This window comes from Choloepus didactylus, chromosome 3 (assembly GCF_015220235.1).
Source record: "Choloepus didactylus isolate mChoDid1 chromosome 3, mChoDid1.pri, whole genome shotgun sequence".
Taxonomy (NCBI): Eukaryota; Metazoa; Chordata; class Mammalia; order Pilosa; family Megalonychidae; genus Choloepus; species Choloepus didactylus.
Window position 1 is genome coordinate 8,056,585 of NC_051309.1, and position 21,941 is coordinate 8,078,525.

At 45.8% G+C, this 21,941-nt stretch overlaps 1 protein-coding gene across 1 annotated transcript in view; it reads right to left on the minus strand.

Annotated features, from left to right (window-relative positions):
* The window catches only part of STK32B (serine/threonine kinase 32B), a 480,888-nt gene that overhangs the window by 305,259 nt on the left and 153,688 nt on the right, over window positions 1-21,941 (minus strand). The window lies entirely within an intron of this gene.

A 21,941-nucleotide genomic window follows, 5' to 3' on the forward strand; every position in this document is an offset into this window, starting at 1 on the left:
TTTATGATTTGTGTATTTATGGTGTTTAGAAGATTTGGGAAGTTTTCCCCAACAACTTCTTTGAATAGTCTTCCTAGACCTTTACCCTTCTCTTCCCCTTCTGGAACACCAATGAGTTTTATATTTGGACATTTTATATTATCTATCATATCCCTGAGGTCCATTTCAATTTTTTCATTTTTTTCCCCATTCTTTCTTTTGTTCTTTCATTTTCCATTCTGTCATCTTCCAGGTCACTGATTCGGTGTTCAACTTCCTCTAGTCTTGTACTATGAGTATGCAGAGTCTTCTAAAATTGGTCAACAGTTTCTTTTATTTCCATAAGATCGTCTATTTGTTTTATTTACCCTCGCAATTTCTTCTTTATGCTCTTCTAGGGTCTTCTTGATGTCCTTTATATCCTGTGCCATGCTCTTCTTCATGTCCTTTATATCCTGTGCTGTGGTCTAGTCGTTCATCTTTAGTTCTTTGATTAATTGCTCCAGGTACTGTGTCTCTTTCGATCTTTTGATTTGGGTGCTTGGGCTTGGGTTGTCCATATCATCTGGTTTTTTCATACGCTTTAAAATTTTCTGTTGTTTTTGGCCTCTTGGCATTTGCTTAACTTGGTAGGGTTTTTTTAGGATTTGTAGATCGATTGAAATCCTTATCTCTAATTTGTCAGATCTACAGCTTCGTGGAGTACACTTTCTCTAACTAACCAGCAGGTGGCATCCATGAGCCACCTGTTCCCCTCAAGCCAGTTCTCCCCCGCTTTGTCTTTGTGGTGAGTGGGGGAGTGAGTCTTGTGGGGTCCAATTGGTGTACCAAGCTTGCGTGTGTAGTTGGTGTTGCCTGCCCTGTATGTGGGGCGTGTTTCTGGGTGGTCAGAGAAGGGAGGTGGCTCTAACAATCAAATCTCCCTGGTGTTCCTGGAGTTTTAAAGCTGCTGCAATAGTCTAATCCTTCAGTTCAGTCTTGCCACAGTTTGTCTCTGCCACTGACCCACAAGTCTTTGGTATTGGTGTATGGCTCCTGAGACTTGCAAGTGGGCCCCTCTTCCAGGCCGTGCACCCCGGGTCCTCTGTTGAGGGATGACTGTGCTATGTCACAGGTGAGTGCCGTCCCCCCAGGGCAGTTCTGGGCTGCTGGGCTGTGTAGGGAGGCTCCCAGTCTGCTGAAAGGATGGCTGAATGGGGCGTGTTAATTCACACTGCTCCACCTTCCCAACTCTGGGACAATCAGCTGAGGGTGCAGGGAAGGCTAATGTCCACACCCAGTTTTGTGGTGTGTGCCTGTTATTTGAAGCACTTCCGTCACACTGGGTTGTCTGGGGCAGCTCTGGGCTATGGGGCTCGTGATGGGCAGGAGTGTTTCCTGTCCACCAGGATGATGGCTGTGAGAGGACACCCACCTTTTCTTGGGAAGTTGTGTTATTTAGTGAATTTTCTCAGCCACTGGATTATTGCCTTTTGTCTCAGAGCTCTCTTAGTTCTGCTCTTGTCTTGACCTGCCCAAATTGCAAGTCTTTGAGGCTTTCTGTATTGGGCTTCTTAGAGTAATTATTTTAGAAAAAGAAAAAAGGATTTAAAAAAAAAAAGGGCCCTCCTCGCAGATCTAATAGGTTATTGAAATTAGGGCTGTCAAGGAAAGGTCCAGAGGGCAGAGAGATCGGTTTTTCTTCAGGATTTGCATATGAGCCTCAGGGCCTGGGCTCTGCCCTTCCCCTTTCTATGTTCACCAGAACTCCAAAAAGCTTCTGCTTTTATTTTTGGGTTTTTCTTGCTGTTTTTGCTATCCCTATCTCCTCTCCGCCGAGCTGGCTGCTCCCAGATTCTCTGGTGTCTGGTCTCAGTCTATCTATGATTGGAGTTTGGATCAGTAGAATGAGTTTCCGAAAAGAGCCGCCACCGCAGTTCTCCTTCCTCGTTCCCAGTGCTGACAGCCCCTCTTCCCATGGGACTGAGCCTGGCAGGGAGGGGCGCAGGTTCCCTGGCCACGAAAACTTACAGATTTCGCTGATCTCAGGAGTTCCACATGTTCATGAGTGTTGTATGAAGTATGCCCAAAGTCAAATTGCTCTGCAGTGTCCGGTCCACACAGTTCCTGGCTTACTACCTATTTCCCTGGAGTAACTAAAAGGTACACCTCATCGCTCACCCATCTTGCCCCACCCCACCTAAGAGGTTAGTTTTAAGCCCCAAAGTAAGCACAAAGGAATTATCAGAGAATATGACCATAGAGATGAAAAGTAGAGTATGGGTTCCAAGAAGTGGGGGAAGGGGCAATGGGGAGTTAAGAAATGAGTGTAGCGTTGCTGTTTGAGGTAAAGGGAAATTTCTAGTAATGGATGGTGGGAGGGTGATAGCATTGAAACATTCTAAATGTGATTAATCCCACTAATGGAATGCTAGGGAGGGGGTAGAATAGGAAGATTTAGGCTGTATATGTGTTTCCACAACTGAAAAAAAAAGTCTAAAGAGATAATCGAATGCCAAGGATGATCCTGGATGGGATCTGAGGATGGAGGACAGGAGGCTCAAAGGGACACAGTTGAGACATAAGAAAAAAAAAAAAAAAGGAAATACAGAATGTAAGCTTTGTATCAATGTTGAATTTCTTGAACTTCTTGGCTGCACTTAATGGGATTGCATAAAAGAATGTTCTTGTTCATGGGAATTGTATATGTGAATTATATTGTTTGTTCAAGGATGTGTGCAGCTTGCTCTCATATGTTCGGAAGACAGAGCAATAGATGATGGATGATAGATCGGGAGGGAGGGAAGGAGGGAAAGAGAAATGGCGGTGTGACAGCATGTTAAAGTTGGTGGATAGGGGTATCGGGGAAGGGGGGTCAGGGTATGCTGGAGTTCTGTGTATGGAGTTTGTATTGTTTTTGCAACTGTTCCTATAACTTTGAACTTATTTCAAAAAAAAAAAAAAAAAAAATCACTGTGCCTCCCAAAGGAAGCCCTGCCGTATTTTCTGCACCGCTGTTCCTTCATTCCAGGGTCCAGGGCAGTGGCCCACCCAATACAAACCTCCTGGGTGCTGACGGGCTCAGAGGCTCAGTAGTTTCAATCCTGGGTGCACCTCAGCAGCACCAGAAAGCTTTAAAGTGACTGCTGTGGGGGCCCTCGTCTCAGACGAACTGAAACCACGGACATGAGGCTCAGCAGCCACAGCTGGTAAAGCTGCCCGAATGACCAGATGCTCAGTGAGTCAGAATCCCCAAGGGGGCTGTGTGTAAGTGCATTTAGTCTGCTCAGCACAACTTTTCCTATTTCTGCAGGTACATGTGAATCCGAGCGTCCCTGCACCCAAATTGGAGTTGGAGGAAGGAGGTTCGATTTTGGCCTCAAGTCTAAGCTAAGCTTTCCAAATCTGCTTTGGGCAGAAGCAGTCAATGAGGCGTGGGTTTTTGGCCAATGCATTAATAAAGCAGTGCTCTCCCATCTGGCTCAGATCCCGGTGATCTACTCTATCGTCCTGAACTCCGGAGGAGAAGAGCACATGTGGGAGGATCTGGCCACCGTGACTCCTTCACAAGCAACACGGAGGGGTTTCAACCACTTTAAAAATAGAATGGGGATCTGATGCTTAAACTGTGCAGAATTTTAATGAGGCTGAATGTGAGTGTTTGGAAATGGATAGGAGAGGTGACGGTAGCACATTATTGCGTGTGTAAATAACAGTACTGAATTCTGCATGTGATTCTGGTTAAAAGGGGAAGTTTAGGGTCTAAGGTCATGTATGGTATTAGAAGGAAAGCTAGAGGATGAAACATGGGACCATATATCACAGGGAACCCTATTATAGATGATGACTGTGGTTAATAGTACAAATACAAGAATGTTCTTCCATTTGTTCTAATTCATGGCCCCAGGGCTTGCTGGTTCCATTTACTCCCAATGTCTGTGGTATATGGGGAAAATGCATCTAATGCAAACTATGGACTATAGTTAACAGTAATATCTTACTGTTCTTCCATCAGTTGCATCAAAGGTGCTACACCAATGCTAAGTGTCAATAATAATGGGGTATAGGAGACTTGCCTGTTCATGGGTGACTCTTCTTTCTGCACCACAGGCCTCTCCAAAGGTTTAGCTCTGAGTTTCCTTTCAGCAGAGGGAGAGAGGACAATGCCAGATACACAATTTTCATTCCAGCTCCTCAGGGAAAGCAGTATTTTTTTCCAAGCACTGCATTAAAAATATTTCCTCTCCCAGGTGGGACATCTTGCATGGGAAAAACATAATGTGAGTACAGAGAGACACTTAGTAGTTCAGCACCTGTTTTCAACCAAGACTTCAGCAATTATTTTCGACATATCAGAATCACCTGGTTGGTTCTCCTAACTGTGCTGGTTTAGAGCTGATATGTACCCCAGAAAACTCCATGTTCTCTTAATCCATTCTTGTGGGTGCAGACCTGTTGTGGGTGGGATCTTTTTGATTACATTGTTTCAACTGGTGTGTGACCCATCTCATTCAAGGTGGATCTTAATCCTTTACTGGAGTCGTGTGAAAGGATAAAAGGCAGAAACATTTGGAGAGAGCTTAGAGAGAGAAAAGCCCCGGAGAAACAACAAGGATCCACAGAAACTGAAGGAGACCACTGGAACCAGAGGCTGTAAGCAACGAGGCCTGGGAGTGAAGGATGAGCAGACTCCGGCCATGTGCCTTGATATCGGACAGAGGAACCCCAGATGCCCACAGTCTTTCTTCAGAGAAGGTATCATCCCGTTGATGCCTTAATTTGGACATTTTCATGGCCTAAGAACCATCAATTGTAACTTAATAAATCCCCATTGTAAAAGCCAATCCATTTCTGGTATATTGCATTTTGGTCGCTTTAGCAAACTGAAATGCTAACCGTTCCCCTCTCTTTTTCCTTCCCTTCCTCCCTCCCTCCTTCCCTCCCTCCTTTCTTCCCTCCTTCTTCCTACCAAAGATTTGGCCACACCCATAGAGATTTTTTTCATTGGTTTAGAGTGGAACCAGGAATTGAACTTTTTAAAAAGCACCCATGTGATTCTAATTGCAGTTGAGACAACTGTGCTACAGAACGGTTCTGATAAAGGAGAAATGAATGGAGAGTACTAATTCTATCTGCCATCGGCACAGCCCTGTCTATGACCTACAGAGGTTTCATGTTTATCCTGTCATCTGGTCATCACAGAGCTCCATAAGGCAGTGAGGACAGCTATTAATATCCTCATTACCCAATGATGGAATGGAGGCGTGCATAGGTTAAGTAACTGATGTGTCACAATTAGTAACTGATGTGTCTGAAATCGGATGCAAATGTTTGAATTTGAATTCCAGTCTCTTTACACTATAAGGTTCTTAAACAATATTTATTGTGAACTGACTCAGTTCAGGTTCAATGACAGAGACCAGAATCCACACCAGTGAGTTAGGCAGGAAGGGATTTACTGTGGAGCAGCAAATGGCTGCATGACTGTGTGGTGGAGACTCTTCTGAAGAAGAGAGTTTCCAGGAAAGACTCCTAAAGCCACACCCAGAACTGGGTCGTCAAGGGAGCTGCTGCCCCAGCTTTAAAGAAAAGTCTGTAAAAGCCTGAAGGGTGCAGGTGCAGAGCGGACATGCTGCTTCCACGGTGGCCGGCTCCCAAACACGCTGCCCCTGCGAGAACCTCATCAGCAAAGCAAGGTGCCTGCTGGCCTACTCCCACCCCCCTCATCTCCTCTCCCAACTCAAGTCTGGTGCAAATGCTGCTAAGAAGCAGAACTCAGGTCACATCCAGTACCCAAGCTGCCTGGGAATCTGGGAAGTGTAGACTCAGTTTTCCAGGCTCTGCAGCACGGGAAGGCACTCTGCAGACAGTATGTGATATGAGTGAGCCCCTGCATTGCCTCTGCCAGAAACACCTACAATGTTCCCAGTGCAAAACTGGACATGGGGCACCAAAGATGAAGCAAACATAAATCTCTGCCTTCAAAGAGATCATTGTCCATTGGGGATGGATTCACACGTAAATCAAAAATCAAAATTAAGTGGGGGAGGGGCTCATTCCATCGGGGTTGTGTGGCATCAGGGAAGGCTTCCCAGGAGAGTGGGGGTCAGCGTTTTGTGGCACAAATAGGAGCTCAGCAGGTGGGCAGGGGTGGGAGGAAACTCAGGGAAATGGACCAGCACATGCAAAGACTTGACCAACTATACAAAGCCACTGGGTGTCAGAGGGTAATTTAATAACATTCCAAAGCTTAGTCAAGTTAGAAAACCAAAGGGTGAAAGACAAATTTAATTGAAAGAAGCAGAACGAAATCTTATTACTGTAAGCTCCACTAACATGCAATGATTCAGAGAGGCAAAGTGAAGCATTTGTGGATCTGACTTAGAATGTGAGAAACGTTAGAGGTGTCAGTTCATAAACCATGTCTGGTACCAAATGGTTTTCACATATTCAGTTGTACATGGTCGCGGAACATAGAAACAAAGATGTGTTAATGAAAAACACTTAATATAGTCATTAAAATGGTCCCCTTGGCACCTCTCTGTGTACACCTTATTAAGCTTTTTACATGCTGCATAGAGCTGATGACACACAGACTCATCGTGCTTGGTTTGCTGCTGTACAAATAACTTCCTTGCACCCTTAATTCAAATGACACTCATTCCATGCACCTGACTTCAGCCTGGCTTGTGGGTGAGCAGGACGCCTAAGCCATCAATCTGATTCATAATGCCCTGTAAAGTTTCTCTGTGAGGCCCATGCCCCCCACGAGATTAACATCCCGACACAAAGCCTGTGACTCCCTCGTGGTTCATCAGAAATCTCATTACTCCAATACAGACTTCAAGTGTGGGGACAATGGAAATTGTCGGAGTGGTTAAGTTGATTTTCCCTTTCCTGACACGAAAGTGCCTAATTAGGAGGAAAACACAGGATCAGCCCCTCTGTACAAACACTATGCGAGGCCAGAATTTTAAAACAGCCTGATGCTAAGAGCTACCATTTGTCTCCAAAACAACCACTACAACCGAAATGCAAAGAGAGGACACGGTGACTGGATGTGACGTCAAGGGGAGAGGACAGGATGACCGGACATGACGTCATACACCAAGCTCCCACACCTTTGCTCACATCCGTCCCTCTGGCTGGAGCTTGCTTCCTCCTTTTTGTTGCCTCTTGAAATCCTGCCTCTTCTTTGGGATCAAGTGTGACATCATCACCCTTGTGGATTGTCAGGACTAAATGTGGACACTGTCACTGAATGTGCTGGGGTGGGAGACGGGGTCCAATTCTACCCCTCACACCTGCACAGTCGGCCAAACAGATCAAATCCCACTATGAGGAAGACTGGCTGCTTTCTCCCACCTGTTGACCCAACTCAAATATTTCCTCAGAAAACATTTCTGGAACTAATGGCCAATAACCTTATGGAAAAAAATATCAATCTTATTGGGAATCAAAGACAAGTGTATAAAAACAACTGTAGGGTACTATTTTATTTACCCATCAAATTAGCTGGTGGGGATGTGGTAAAATAGGCATTCTTAAAGATTGCTCTTCTAAATGATACAAATCTGTAATACTATTTCACGGCATGTTCAAAAAAAAAAAACTTTTGATCCAGTGTGTGGACTTCTAGGACTTTCTATTTTAAGCAAATAATCAGGGACACAGTTTTATAATCAAGATAAGAGCCCCACTTTGAGAGTTATCCATTGTTGGGTGGTGAGCCATCACTTTACACAGATTCTGTGACGTTTCCCCCATGAGAAGTATGAACAATTGATCATAGGGGGTGGTTAGGCTGACACGAGATGGCACAGGTAGAGCATTTTGAAGAGAACCTGACACTCAGAAAGAATGCAGTGAATTTCAGATATTGCCATTATTGTCATTGTTATTTGTTGAAAAAACATCATCCTGTGTCATTATGCTCCACCGTGAAACCACCACAAATTAGATTTCACTCCTGATCAGAGGGTGCACTGTGGGCAAATTTAATAACATAATTCACCGTATTTTAAGACCAAGGAAACCAAACTTCTGAGCAGCTTGATGTTCTTCAGAAGTCATCTCATAAAATTCAATATCAATTCCAAGATGAAAAAATTTTAGGAAAACAAAAATGAAAGTAAAACATACTTAAGATTATTTTTAGTGTATTTGTCTACATGTGTCCACATATGTGTGAATCTCAGCATCATTGTCAATGGTCCAACAATACTAGGCACATTCTGATCGTAGTCAGCAACAAGGACGGATGTGACTTTCACCCCATTTAGGCTTGTGCTGATCGGTGCAGTCCAACAAGGGGGCTAGTTAAGAGGCATAACCACTGGGAAGGTGGAGGATGGTCCATGTCATTCAATTATTCATTCATTCCACCAGGGAATTATTCATTCATTCCACCAGGGATTTTTTGTGGTCTGAGTTCTGGTGTCTCAGAGATGGTTCCTTTTATTAAAAATAAACAAATTAGCAAATAAATAAGCAGGATAATTTCTGATGGTGATGTATGTTCAGAAGAAAGTGATACAGAATAATGAGAAACTCAAGGACTGGGTGAGCCTAAAAGTCTGCCCACTGTGCATCTTCAAACCATCTTACTTACAAATGGGCTCACACCCACAGGGACGCGGATTAAGATTATGAACGAGTCTTTTGTTGGGGTCCATGATTCAACCTGCCACACACCCCACTGCTTGACACCCCCTCAGCTCCTCTGGTGCTTTTCAATTGTTCACTCTAGTCCCTAAAAGGCCCACCGTCCTTTGTTTCAGTGGAGTTGAGTTCAGTCTTAGTTCTATTGCAATCGCCTTGACTAAAGTCATCCTTGCCTGTTTAACGTTTTCAGCTGCATTTTTTTTTCTCTGGCACTTCCGCGGTGTGTGGGGAGGCAGGTGAAGTGGTGGGAAAGCTCAGGGATTGGAGGCAGACAGGGCTTAAAACACCGACTCCTCAATTTCATGACCTGAGAAGGCTGGGGCAATGACTTCACCTCTCCAAGTCTCAGTTTATTCATCTACCAAACTCAGCTAAGCAGGCTCACTTCATTCCTTTCCTTTCTCCTTTGCACAGAAAGAGAGCTCAGGGTCCACGGAGACTAGGGGCTGTGGGTGGAGGGGGTGACTGAGGTCCCGTCTCCAGGGGTGAAGCGATGACAGCAGAGAGCCCAATGGTGCTGCTGGGCCCAGTTCAGGGAGTGGCCAGGAAGCACCGAGAGGACAATGACCCAGAGACTCTAGGATTTGCTCTTCCCCCACCTGTTATCCTGTGACCTCAAGGAGAGGCAGCCAGACCCTTAGAAAGAGCCATGGCCGTGGGGTCTTCTTCTGGAGGAGCAGCAAGGAAGGGAGTGTGGTGGGGGGGGGAAACTGGGGACAGTCCTTAGGAGCTGAGTAAGAAGACCAGGAGCTCAAAAGGCTCCACCCTGCTCTTTGATGGCCTGAGAACTGAGGCTTCTGTCTCGTACAACAAACTGTGTGCATTGTCCCCTGGACCTGTGCACAGCAGGGTTCTCACTGGGGATCCAACAGAAGGAAGAATGGTCCACAAGGTTCCTTGTGATGGTTTCCCTAAGAAAATATCATCCCCTGGGATTTAGGACCTTACAAAGCCCTACTCTGCTGTTGACAAGTAGTGGATCCTTTAACTGAATTGTCACTTTCCACCTGCATCTCAAACAATTCTTCCAGTAGAAGCACAAGTGGATGTTTATCAGAGCAGCAGACTCCCTTGAAAGCAGACATTTACTACATTCTGTTTTCTTTAAGTCTTTAACTTATATCCTGATATAAGTCTTGACTTCCCAAGGTCCTGGAAGGTTTCTGGTTGGGTGGGGAAGACATGCAGGGTGGAGGGCGCCATGCACCCTGCTCCTTTTCTTGTAGAGTCTGCTACCTGCCCGAAGGCTCAGTGGTTAACATGGATGTGGAAAAGAATACTTTTCTTTAACCATTAATATGCTGCCTTGGATTTGACAAGTCATGATTCATTTTCACTAAGCCCATCATGCTTCTTTGGATTTGATCACGGAGATGAGTCATTTATCTCTGCTTATCAAAACTGGCTCCGCTTGGTTATGATTCTCAGCCTTCTGAGCAGGCTGCAGGTTGTCAAATCTCAGATTCACAGAAGAGGAGAGGCTGTCTAGGCTACTGGCTGTCAACCTGTGTAAGCAACAGAAACCCATTCCGAAAATGAAATCAAACATTGAATACCAACATGCAAGGCCCAAGAATACAGAACGAGGCAGGGCTGAAGCCTGGTCTCTACACACTCATGCCACCAACCCCTGGAGTGAGCCCTAAAGAGCTTCCTGGACACCTCGGGTCCCCAAAGAAACCAGGGGAAAACCAGTGGACAAAATCAAAGGCCTTCACTTTACAGCTGAGAAAACTGAGATCCAGGAAAAGTAAGTGTCAAAATTTGAGTTAGTGGACAAGATCTGAACTGCACGTCTCCATTTTTCCTCCGAAATTCTTTGTCAATTCCAAATAAATTTGACTGCATCAGGAAGAAAATAGAAGGTGGTGCTAGGAAGTGTAGACTCTGGGGTCAGGAAGGCTGGATGTGAGTCCTGGCTTTCCCTCCTATTAATTGTGCAGCCCTGGACAAGTTGCCCGAACTTTCTGAGCCTCAGTTTCCTCATCTACAATAATACCCATCTGTGGACCCACTGTGAGGTCCAGTGTCATGAAACAAAGAAGGTGCCACCTCTTTGGGGTCATCACCCTGATGCCTCAAATAAGGCCAAGTTCTTGTTTCATAGTCTCAGCATTTCTTAGGCATTTCTTTCTTAACACATCATAATTTTGAATTATGCATTTTTCTAAATCATTATTTTGTTTTTGCCTCTCTCCCGAAGTAGTCTGAGAAAGGGTGGGGACAATCATTTTTTCTCTGTATGGTGTCACCAATACTTAGAACAGCAGCCAGCACATAACAGGTGCTTACTAAATACCTGTTGAATCAATGAGCTCACAAACCCCAAAGCAGTGTCGCCTCCCATAACACGTGGTCCACTCTTTGGGCATTTAACCTCCCATGCCTCAGTGGCTGCCTCTGTAAAATGGGAAAACAAAAGCACCCCCCGATGGGGCTGTGGTGAAGAATGAATGGACAATGCATTTGAAGAGCTTCGCACAGTAGGTGCTTCATAAATGTTAGCTCTTAGAATCATCACCTGTCAAAATAAAAAAGATTACTTCCATGTTATGGAAGATATATTGAAGTCCTAACCCCTGAAGCTGTGAAATCGACCTGATTTGGAAATAGGGTCTTGGTGGGAGTAATCAAATTAAGAGGAAATCATACAAGATTAGCCTGGCCCTAAATCCAGTGACTGGGGTCTTTTTAAGAAGGGAGAAATTTAATGCCCAGAGAGGAGAACGCCATGTTAAGATGCAGAAACACAGAGATATGGGGAAGGAGGTCTTGTAGGGACAGAGGTGGAGATTGGGGTGATGCAGCTGCAAGCCAAGGAGCCCCAAGGATGGCCGGGAGCTACCACCAGAAGCTAGAAGAGGCCAGGAAGGAGCCTCTCCTAGAGCCCTCAGAGGATGCTCGGCCCCGCCCACAGCTCGAATTTGGACTTCTGGCCTCCAGAGCTGTAAGAGCATAAATTCCTGTTGTTTTAAGCCCCTCCATTAGTGCTGGCTTATTACAGTTGCCCTCAGAAACGAACCCCTTCCCTTCCATAGCTTCACAAACTTACCTCTGGATCAGAAGTATGGGGGTTGAAATACCACTTGTTCAGTTAATGTGCAGATGAGCAAAATGATGTATATGGGGTTTAATGGACTAAAGGGGTCAATTTTGGTTTGGTTTCCAGGTCAGTGTGGGTCAGTGTGGGTAAAAACCCAGCTGAACTGACCACATATGGCTCTCTGGATACAACTGGTTGTGGAAAAGGGAACATTGATTCATCCTACTCATTCATTCAACAAGTACTTACTGAGCACCCACTGGGTGCCAGGCACGGTTCTGAGTGCTGGGAATAGAGCAGTGAACAAAGCAGACAGCCATCCCTGCTGTCATGGGGCCTTCCTGCAGGGTGGGATGGGAGTGGGGGGACAAGATAGAAAGTAAGCAAGATAACTAAGTAAAACACAGGTGTGCTGTAAGGTGAAGAGGCCATAACGTGCAATGCAAGGAAGTGGATTAGAACTGCCAAGGGGGCAGGAGGTTACAGTTTTGAATTGGGTGGTCAGGGGAAGACCCTAGGTGGAAGGCAGCTTTAGATAAAGACGCGGCCTTGAAGGTGTCCAGAGGAGGAGCACTCCAAGCATCCAGAACAGCAAGTGCAAAGATTTAGATGTCAGGGAACAAAGTGGGGAGGTGAGTGTGCCTAGAAGAGAGCCAGAGGAGGGTGCAGAGAATGAAATATGGTCACATAGAGGAGGATAGGGGGTCTTTCAGGGCCCTTTATTAACTTTGGCTTTCCTTTGTCTGAGATGAGAAGTCAGTGGGGGGCTGTGAGCAGAGGTCTGACATCATCTAACAACATTTAACAGGTCTGGCTGATCTGTTGACTGTAAACCTGGTGAGGCAAAAACTGGATGCAAGTGGATCAGAAAGAGCCTACTGCAATAAGCAAGGTGAGAGATAAAGGTGGCTTGCCAGGTAGTAGCACAGGGGCTGGGGAGAAATGGTAAGATTCTGAAGCTGTGTATTTTTAACTTTCTGTGATGGAAAATTGCAAACACAAACAAAGATAGACAGAATAAGTAGATACAACCACACATACCCTTACCCAACTCCCACAATCATCATCTCATCACCAGTTTTGTTTCATGCATACTCTTACCTTTCCTCCTTCTTAAAGCATATCCTAAACCTCTTTATATTGGATTCTGAGTATCTTTTGAAGGTAAAAACAATTTACTGATACATTTGATGTATAGGGTGAGAGGAAAATGGACATCAAAATGACTGGCAGGTATTTGGCCTGAGCAGCTGGAAAGATGGAAAGTCCACCCAGGGAGCTGGGGAGGAGTGGACGAGGCAGGTGATGGGAGAGATCAGCTCGGTTGAGAACATGATTAGCTAGAGGCTCCTGTTAGACATCCAAGTGGAGAGAGTGAACAGATATGCAAATCAGGAATTCATGAAGAGAGGTCTGGGCAGAGATGTACATCTGGGAATCATGGCCACACTGATGACAATGGAAGGCATGAGAATGAATGAGATCAACAGGTGTGAGTGTACAAAAGAAAGTTTCCCTAACTAAGTACTGCACTGCATCCTGTATCCAAAGGTTGGGGAGATGAATGAGGATCTCAGAAACAGCAAAGTGTGGCCAGATAGGTTAAGAGGAACCTCAGAAGTGTGTGATGTTCCAAAAGAAAGTCTTCCAAGGAGTGACTATAACTGCCAAATACCGGTGATAGGTGAAGATGGGTGGGAACTGAGAATTGACCATTAGATGTAACAATAGAGGTCACTGGTGACCTTGATAAGTATAGTTTTGGTGACATAGAAGGAAAAAATGCAATATGGGTGGGTTCAAGAGGGAAAGGGAAGAGAGAAATTGAGTCAAAGAGAATACACAACTCTTTCAAGAAATTTTGCTGTGAAGAGAACAGAAATTGGTATAAGGGTCAAAGGAAGTTTATATTTAATTTTTTAAAAGTATTATTTTTTGTTTTAAGATGGGAGAAATAACAGTATGTTTGAGGGCTCATGGGAAAGACCCAGTGGAGATGGAAAAACTGATGAAGCAGAACAGAAACAGAATCCCCGGAGTGAGTGGTGTTCTTGAGCAGGCAAGAGATGGGGCGTAGGGAGAGGTTGAGCATTGAATAGATTATGGAGAGTTCATCACTTGTAACCAGTTAGTGGTTTGAAGCTGTTATGCATCCCAGGAAAGGCCATGTTCTTTTAATCCACTCCTGTAGGTGCAGACCTATTGTGGGTGGGACTTTTTGATTAGGTTATTTCAATTAAGATGTGACTCACCCCATTCAAGGTGAGTCTTAATCCCCTTACTGGAGTCCTTTATAAGAGGATAAAGGGCACACAGGAAAATTCCAGAGAGCTCAGAGAAGCCCAGAGAAGCTGAGAGATGAGATTAAGAGAAACCAATAGAGAAAAGCTCTGGAGAAGCTAAGAGAGGACTCACAGAAGCTCAGAGAGGAACCCACTGGAACCAGAAGCTAAAAGCAATGAAACCTGGGAGCAAAGGACTGGCAGACGCTGACCATGTGCCTTCCCATGTAACAGAGGTGTCCCAGAGGCCAGCAGCTTGTCTTCAGAGAGTCCAGGTATCATCCTGTTGATGCCTTAGTTGGAACATTTTCACGGCCTTAGAACTGTAAATTTGTGAACTAATAAACCCCCATTGTAAAAGCCAACCCATTTCTGGTATATTGCATTTCAGCAGCTTTAGCAAACTGAAACAACCAGGGAGAAGGTAAAGAGCCTGGAAGCAGGAGGATCTGGAGATGTAGATGGAGCTTGTGGAAACCCTCCTCCAATGGCTTCTTTCTCCTTTTTTTTTTCTTTTTAATAAGAAAGTGCCATGAAAAAGTGTCAGCTCAGTCCCCAGGGCAGCAGGGTTTGCTCCCTCCTGAGGGCACCCACAGGTGAGGAGCAGGTTGGTGGCAACTGGGAGGGTGGGTAGCAGAAGGATCACCTGCAGGACCCTTCCTTTCTCCATGTGCGGGAGGTTGCCATATGACTTTTGAAAATTTGAGGATCAAGGGCGCCATAATTTCCAATTTAATTTAACTCACATCAGCAGATAAATAGCTTCCCATTAAAATGTATTACATTCAGATGCATTTTGTGTGGCTCTTTGGGGTATGAGCTTAATGTAGTCACTCATCAGTGAGTTCCCATTGGCTTTATCTGCAGTACTTCCAGGTGAAACCACATTCATTGCTTCACTAGCAATCTCGTACAACCAATTGCATGAAATTTAATGCAACTGTTCAGCAGACTTACAGGTTATTCATGCATCAGTTTTTCTCAGAAGGAATAATTACAATGTGTATCTGCCTAACAAATTATAATTCCCACAGGGCTTTCATCCACTGGATCTCATTTGATTTGAAACTCATAGTGCCCCTGGAAGGGAGGTATTGCCCTCATTTTGCAGATGGGGAAACTGAGGCTTTCCAAGGATATGCACCTAGGAGGGAGAAGGACTGTTTCCCACGTCCAATATTCTGTTAAGTATACAATCAACACCCTTCATCTCTTTCGCATGGGAAGCATTCCTCTCCATGAGGGTAGGGTGCATCAGTTACTCATCCCGATATTCTTGAGTCTCAGCCCTGGGCCAGCTCACAGAACTTGAGTTTAGAGAGAACACAGACCTTGTCATTAGATCTGGGTCTAGCAGTGTCTAGCAAAGCCGGCTTAGACTCAGAATCCAATTGCTAATTTTTCAGAAACTCTGCAAGTTGGTTGACATCATGTTGGTAGTTTGAAATCAACATGCTGGGATTATTTACACCATGGGAAATGGCAAACACTACATATCAGGGCTTTTTTTGTTCCTAGAGAGCTGGTTGTTACACACGGACCAACACACCATTGCTGCCTCTTGTTAGCTCTATTTTCTTACTCAAATTATTAACCCACTAGTCCTTAGCTTCAACTAGAAAATGGGATTAATAAAATCTGCCTTGCAGGGTGGCTGTGAGAACTAATTGAGATAAAACATGAAAAGAGCCATGCACAGTAGGTGATCAATAAATGGTATTGTTACTACATAATTAGGCATTGAATAAGTGTGGGATGGATTTAATAATTCCCCAAGGACAAGGAGAGTTCTGATTACAGAAAACCATGTGGGAAAGCAGGAGGAGCAGTTAGAGAAATGCATACCAGAAGGTGTCTTGTGGCAGAAGGTGGGGAAAGTAGAGCACCCCCAAAACCATCAGTGGGTCCAGGAAGAGTCCTGGCTCTTCCACGTGACCTCAGTCAATCCCTGTGCCATCCCTCTACTCCTGTTAGAGCACAAATTGGGGTGACTGATGGTCAGACTCCATCATTCTCTCAAAGGAATTGTCTGCTGCTCCAGGGCCAATCCCCCAGGCCCAACAATCCCTTCCCCTGGCCCTGTATTTGCAGAGTGACCCCCGGCCCCCACCCAGCCCTTTCCACAGTTCCCTGCTGATCCTCTGAGCAGAGGAATCCAGTGTGGTACACCCTGCAACCCACACTCACAGCCCTTCACCTGGCCCCTTAGGAATTACAAACTTACGCCCACTTACAGGTAAAATGTTGTAAACCTGGCATCTTTAACACAAGGTGAAGTCACAAGTGAAGCTCCAAACCCTGAAACATAAAAGAATGTAAAAAGGACCCTGGACAAGACAGTGTCACCCCTTGTCCCTTCCTCATGGGGGTTACCATGGTGATAGGAGGGTCCCAGAAAGAGTCAGAGACTGGTGGTATCACGAACTGGAGTCGGGAACCCCCGGGGCATTCTCCTTCTCTGCATTGGGTGAACCAGAACATCACCTGCCCCCCCAGGGTGAGGTAGAATATCTACTTTTTCTTAAGTTACCCAGAACACCCAAGCGTGACCACTCAGATGTGGGGAGAGAGGGGGGGATACAAGCAACTCTTGGTTTAACATCCACTTCATCTCTGGTCTGTTCACTCACTAAAGAGGGGTCTGTGATGGTCTTGCTCATGATTCTATCACCAGCAGTCTCAGAATTTGGCACATCATAGGCCCTTATTGAACACTGAATGAAATAATTCACTGAGCATCAGATGCTGGGGATATTGAGATGAATAAGGCATGGGCCCTTCCTCCAAGCAGCCCTCTGTTCCAGGGGGAAGAGACCGATGAGCAGGTAAATGCGACAGAGCTGGCTCATGCTGTGACAGCACAGAAGGAAGCACCACTGGTTCGGGATGGGGTGGGTGGCAGTGCTGGGAAAGCCCGATGGAGAGGCCATGCCCGGACGCTGAACTCCGAGAGAACAGGAGCCACACTGATTCTCGTCATTTCCGTACCCCTAAAAATGAGTGCTGTGCCTGGTACCCTGTAAGAGCCTAATGACTATCCACTGGATGAATGAAGACTCACGGAAGGATGAGAGAAGTTCACATAGTGGAAAGGGAGACGGTGTTCCAGGCAGGGAACAGCATGTGCAAGGGCCTGCAGACATGGAAACAGCAAGATGAACTGCAGGTACCTCCAACCATTAGTGCTGCTGGAATAAAAAGGCACCGAGATGGTAGCAGGTGCTGGGTCAGGAGATGAGACCGGACATCGGGGCAGGGCCAGGTCATGGAGGGACATTATTCTGTGGGCTCTGGGTAGCCAGCATGGGTTTTCCACTGAGGAGCGGTGGGCTCAGATTTGCACTTTGGTGAGATTATACCATTGACCCTGTGGAGGGCAGCCTGGTGATGGGTAACTGTGGCTGAGCATTGCAATGCTACTAAGGAGGCTGTAGCAAAGGTTGAGGCCAAAGATGATCCTTTTTTGGAAACGCTGCTGCTCTGCCACTGGCCATCATTTTGTAAAGTGTTTATATCCTTTGTCAAAGGTTCCCGTGGGGACTTCCAGTTTCTGCCATCTCCCTGACCTCCTCCCCTGCCTCTGCCCAGTCAGAATAGCTCCATTTTTAACTATCTCACACAGGTTTACTTCAATCACAGGTCTCAATGCTTGAAGAAAAGATTAAGCCACTGATTTAAGTGGCTCTTGCTTGGTTTACAGTGGCATGTCGAGCTCTGTATTGATTTGGTTCAGTGGCATCCAGGAAAGGTTCTAGAAACACACACTTGCAATGAGAACTGTGTAAAGTGATAGTAGGCACGAGTTCTCATCTGATCCTGCCACGTATTCATTTTCACAGTTGCTTTAGTTCTAAAGGCATGGCATGTGCCCTCCCCGGCCCCATTTTAAACAAAACATTTTAACAGACAGTTTAGTACATATACTCAATCAGATAAATAGAAGTAGATAAGCTGAAAGTGCAGCCTGAAAATAAGTATGAACTATCCACACACACACATTCAGTCAGAGTGGAAATTTACACTAAAAACCAATGACACATCTTCCAGAACTCGGCACATCCACAGGTGCAATGCTAGAATACACTGAGAGAACAAGTCATCTACACAAGGAGACGTGAAGTGACGTGACTTTGAGACACTCAACAAGTCAGAGGCCAGCCAGCCCCACAGGACCAGCGCTAAGCCTCACCGCAACCACGGCCACCCTAAATGGAGACCATGTTGGCACTTGGCTTGCATGGCCCCATTTCAGCCTTATGGCAGTCCTATGTTGTTGTTAGCCTTTTCACTTCCATGTTACAAATGGGAGAACCGAGGCACAGAGAGGCGAATCAACTCACTCTCGAGGACTCGTACTGCAAGGGGCAGAGCTGGGATTAGAATCGGGAGGCCAGCCCTCAGGGCCTGCACGTCGAAACACGGCCCCACACATCTCCCCCTCCTCCCGGGGCTCTTGCTAATCAGCTGCCCTCACTGTCTGGCATGTGACTTTTTATTCTCTTCCTCCCTTGCTTTGCTTGTCTTGAGCCCAGGAAAGCAAAGCCGCTTCTCTTCAGAACAGGTGAAAATATTGCACTTGACAACTCACCTTGGATCCACACAGGCTTGGGAATGCAAATCATTCATTCTTTAGGGACAAAAGTGCCATGAAAACTAATCAGTGGCAGCCCTGTGCTGGTGGTGGAGAGTGTCTGCACAAAAAGAATAATGAGAAGGGGTGCAGCAGGATTCCGAAGCTGTGATAAGTCACCCTCCATGGAACGAGATGAAACACTGACATCTAATTAATAGAAAGCAGCAGATCCTTGCAGACCCAACAAGCAATTCCACCCCATGCACTCTTCCGGCAGGGCGAGGGGGCAGCGAGAGAAGCCCAGCAGGAGGCGCTCCATGCTGGAGAGAGGGTGGAATGGGGCGAAATACACAGGGAAGGGCCAGGGGCCTCATCACCAGCAAGCAGCCGTGTTAGAGCAGTGGCACACGTGGACAGCAAAGCCATGGGTTCAAGTCCCGCCTCTTCCACCTATTGGTGGTGTGACTCAGTGGCTCTACCCGTACAATGCAGATAATCATCGTAGGAAACCCGTGAGGGGGTCAGGAGGATTTAAGACATCAAGGAAGACGTATATTAAGTACCCTGTGTGTGTTAGTGGTCATTTCTCCATAAGAACTAAAAACATTTGGGCATGGTGGGGTGGTCTCAGGTTTGAATCCCAGCCCTGTCACCAGCCGTGTGGATTCAGGTAAGGGAATGAGGCGCTTTGGGCTCTGCTTTTCCTTCCTGAGAACTGGGCTGTAAACCCTCGTCCCAGAAGGCAGATTTCAAGCGTGTAATGGATGGGCAGCAGGTCTCGATCATGCGGTCGGCACTGTCTGTGGTCCGTTTTCTTCTGGAAACAGCTTCCAATCTCCCTCTGGAGATCCCTGTCCCTCACCCTCTGTTCATGACACTCAGGTGGGACAAACCTACCCCTCGCCCATTGCCTCAGGGGCAGGCGTGTGACCTTCAGCCTCTGCTGGGGCTGTTCAGCTAGGAGGAGGGAGTGGAGCCATCGGGGCCAGTGTGAGTCATGGCTCCGAGATAAAGCAGAGGGGAAGCAGGAGAGGCAGAGAGAGACCGGGTCCATCACCGAGCGCCTAGATCCAGCCATATCTGACGTCAACTGTGATTCTAGATTTTTAGTTACAAAAGCCAAGACACTCCCTTTCATGCTTAAGCAAGTTTAAGTTTCTGTCCCCTATAGCTAAATAAATCCTGGCCCTACAGTGTGTAAAGTAACCACAACAGTGTCACACACATATACGTGTCCATGGATTAAGGGTCGCTTTTCCTTTTCACTTGTAGTGTGAAGGGCCATTATCTATCTGCCCACCTACCTACCTGCCCACCTACCTGTCTGTCTGTCTGCCTGTCCATTATCCATCTATTATCATATATTTATATATATATATATATATATATATATGATAGCGTGTGTGTATATATATACATATATAAAAACCTCTTATAGCGAAAAATACTTTCATTTATAGAAAATATACTTTCATATCTTTTCTTCTCAGTTGATTCTCAAAATAGCCCTAGAGGTAAACAAAATGTGATTCTCTGCATTACTCATGAGGGAATGGAGGCCCAGTGCTCTAAGAGATGAGTCCAAAATCAAGCAGCAGGCTCACTCCTTTCATGCCCATGATGGGAATATAATGTCATTAGAGGCCAGCATTGGCAGAGAGGTTTCTTATTAGCTGCCCTTTCATCCAGCTGAAGGGCATCTGGCATCCATCTGTTGGTGTCCTGGAGAACCCGCACACAGCTGCAGAGAATGGTGCCCAGGAAGGGGCTGCTCAGACAGGACCTCGTCTTGCAACACACACTGTGTGGGCCCGACACGCTCCCGAACCCTCAGCCCACTCTCCAGTCTCCCTCCTGGGAGATCCAGCTCAGCATTATTTCCACTGGCAAAAAAATTAGAAACCACCCTAATAACCTAAATGATAGGACCGAGGTTAAATGAATTACATGGCCTTTAGAGATGATGTTTCCAAAGAGTTTATAATAATAGGGAGAAAGTGATCTTACCAGACTATTAATTTTAAAAAGCACAATACAAAATCAGCAAACATTTTTATATCAATGACATATAACTGTGTATATGCACATGCAACATATACAGTTAAATGTCATTGATATAAAACACACAAGAAAAGGACAAAAGGAATCACACACCAAAATGTAATCCGGGATGGTGGCATCTAGGATGACTGTTTCTTATTATGCATTTACTCTCTGCATTTTGTAATGAACATATGTTGCTTTTCTACTTAGAAATGGACTTTTAAAAAATTTCCTTGTGCAACAATCAAAACAAGAGGGGGTTTATTTCCCCCAAACTATCTCAGTGTTTGGATTGCTGCCCTGGAGACGGGAAGGGCTTTCACTTGATACTCAGGCTCTGGGATATACTATGTAGTAATTTTCCCTGCAGAAATGCCTGCATCAGTGGGGTCTGTCATGCAAACCTCGATTTCCTCAAACAGGCCAATCACTTCTCCTCCTTGTTCTTCTGGAAGCCAATGTTCAAAGTGCTCCGAGTATGAAAAGTAATTGGAATAATTGTGGTCCTCAGGAATAGGGGCAAAGCCAGGTTCCCCATCAGGGGCTGCCCTCGTTGCTCTCCAGGTCAGTGACAGTCGGCTGAGATGCTGAATGACACAGTCAGAACTTGTTTCCTAAAATAGCTTGTCCTCTCCCCTTCAACAAAAATCCGGTTCAGAAAACATTTACTAAGTGTTTATACTGTGTTAGACTCGAGGGACACAAAGAATCAAGAAATAGCCTGGGCTTTCAGGGAACAAGCAATTTCTTAGTAAGGATACCTAAGGAAAGCCATGAGTTGGGCTTGCTGAGGTAAGGGCTGTGTGGGGTGACACACAGGGCAATGCAGGGACCCTTGGGGGCACTCACTCGGCCTGTGGCTCAGCCAAGGCTCCAGGCTGGAATGCCAGGAGCTCCGGGAATACATAGGAGTTGGCTAGGAGAGACTGGGGAGGTGCGGGTTTCAGGAAGAAGAGATGTTGTGTGCAAAGGCACAGAGGCAGGGAATCACTGGTAGGGTGGAGTTTCTAGAACATGAATTTAAAGTAGGGATAATGGCCTGGGATGGGATGGAGAGAAAGGGCTGGGCTGGAGCCCCAGGGAACAGACTCAGGAGCTTGGAATTCAGCACATCCCTGCTGGGCAGCTGTCCTGAGAGGAGTAAAATGCTGCCAGCCCCTAGACGGCCTTCTTGCAACCAATGCAATGGGCTTGATTTTCTAAAAACATAGCCCCTCTTGTAGTCTGCATTCTTTTCTAACATTGCACATGTTTTCCCAAATGCAAAACGATGTTCTCTTCCGATTTCTATTTTCAATTCTGATTCACCGGGTAAGAGAACAGGATTAAAATTTACTTATAAGAAGTCAATCTCTGGCAAATCCAATACAGGGTAGAG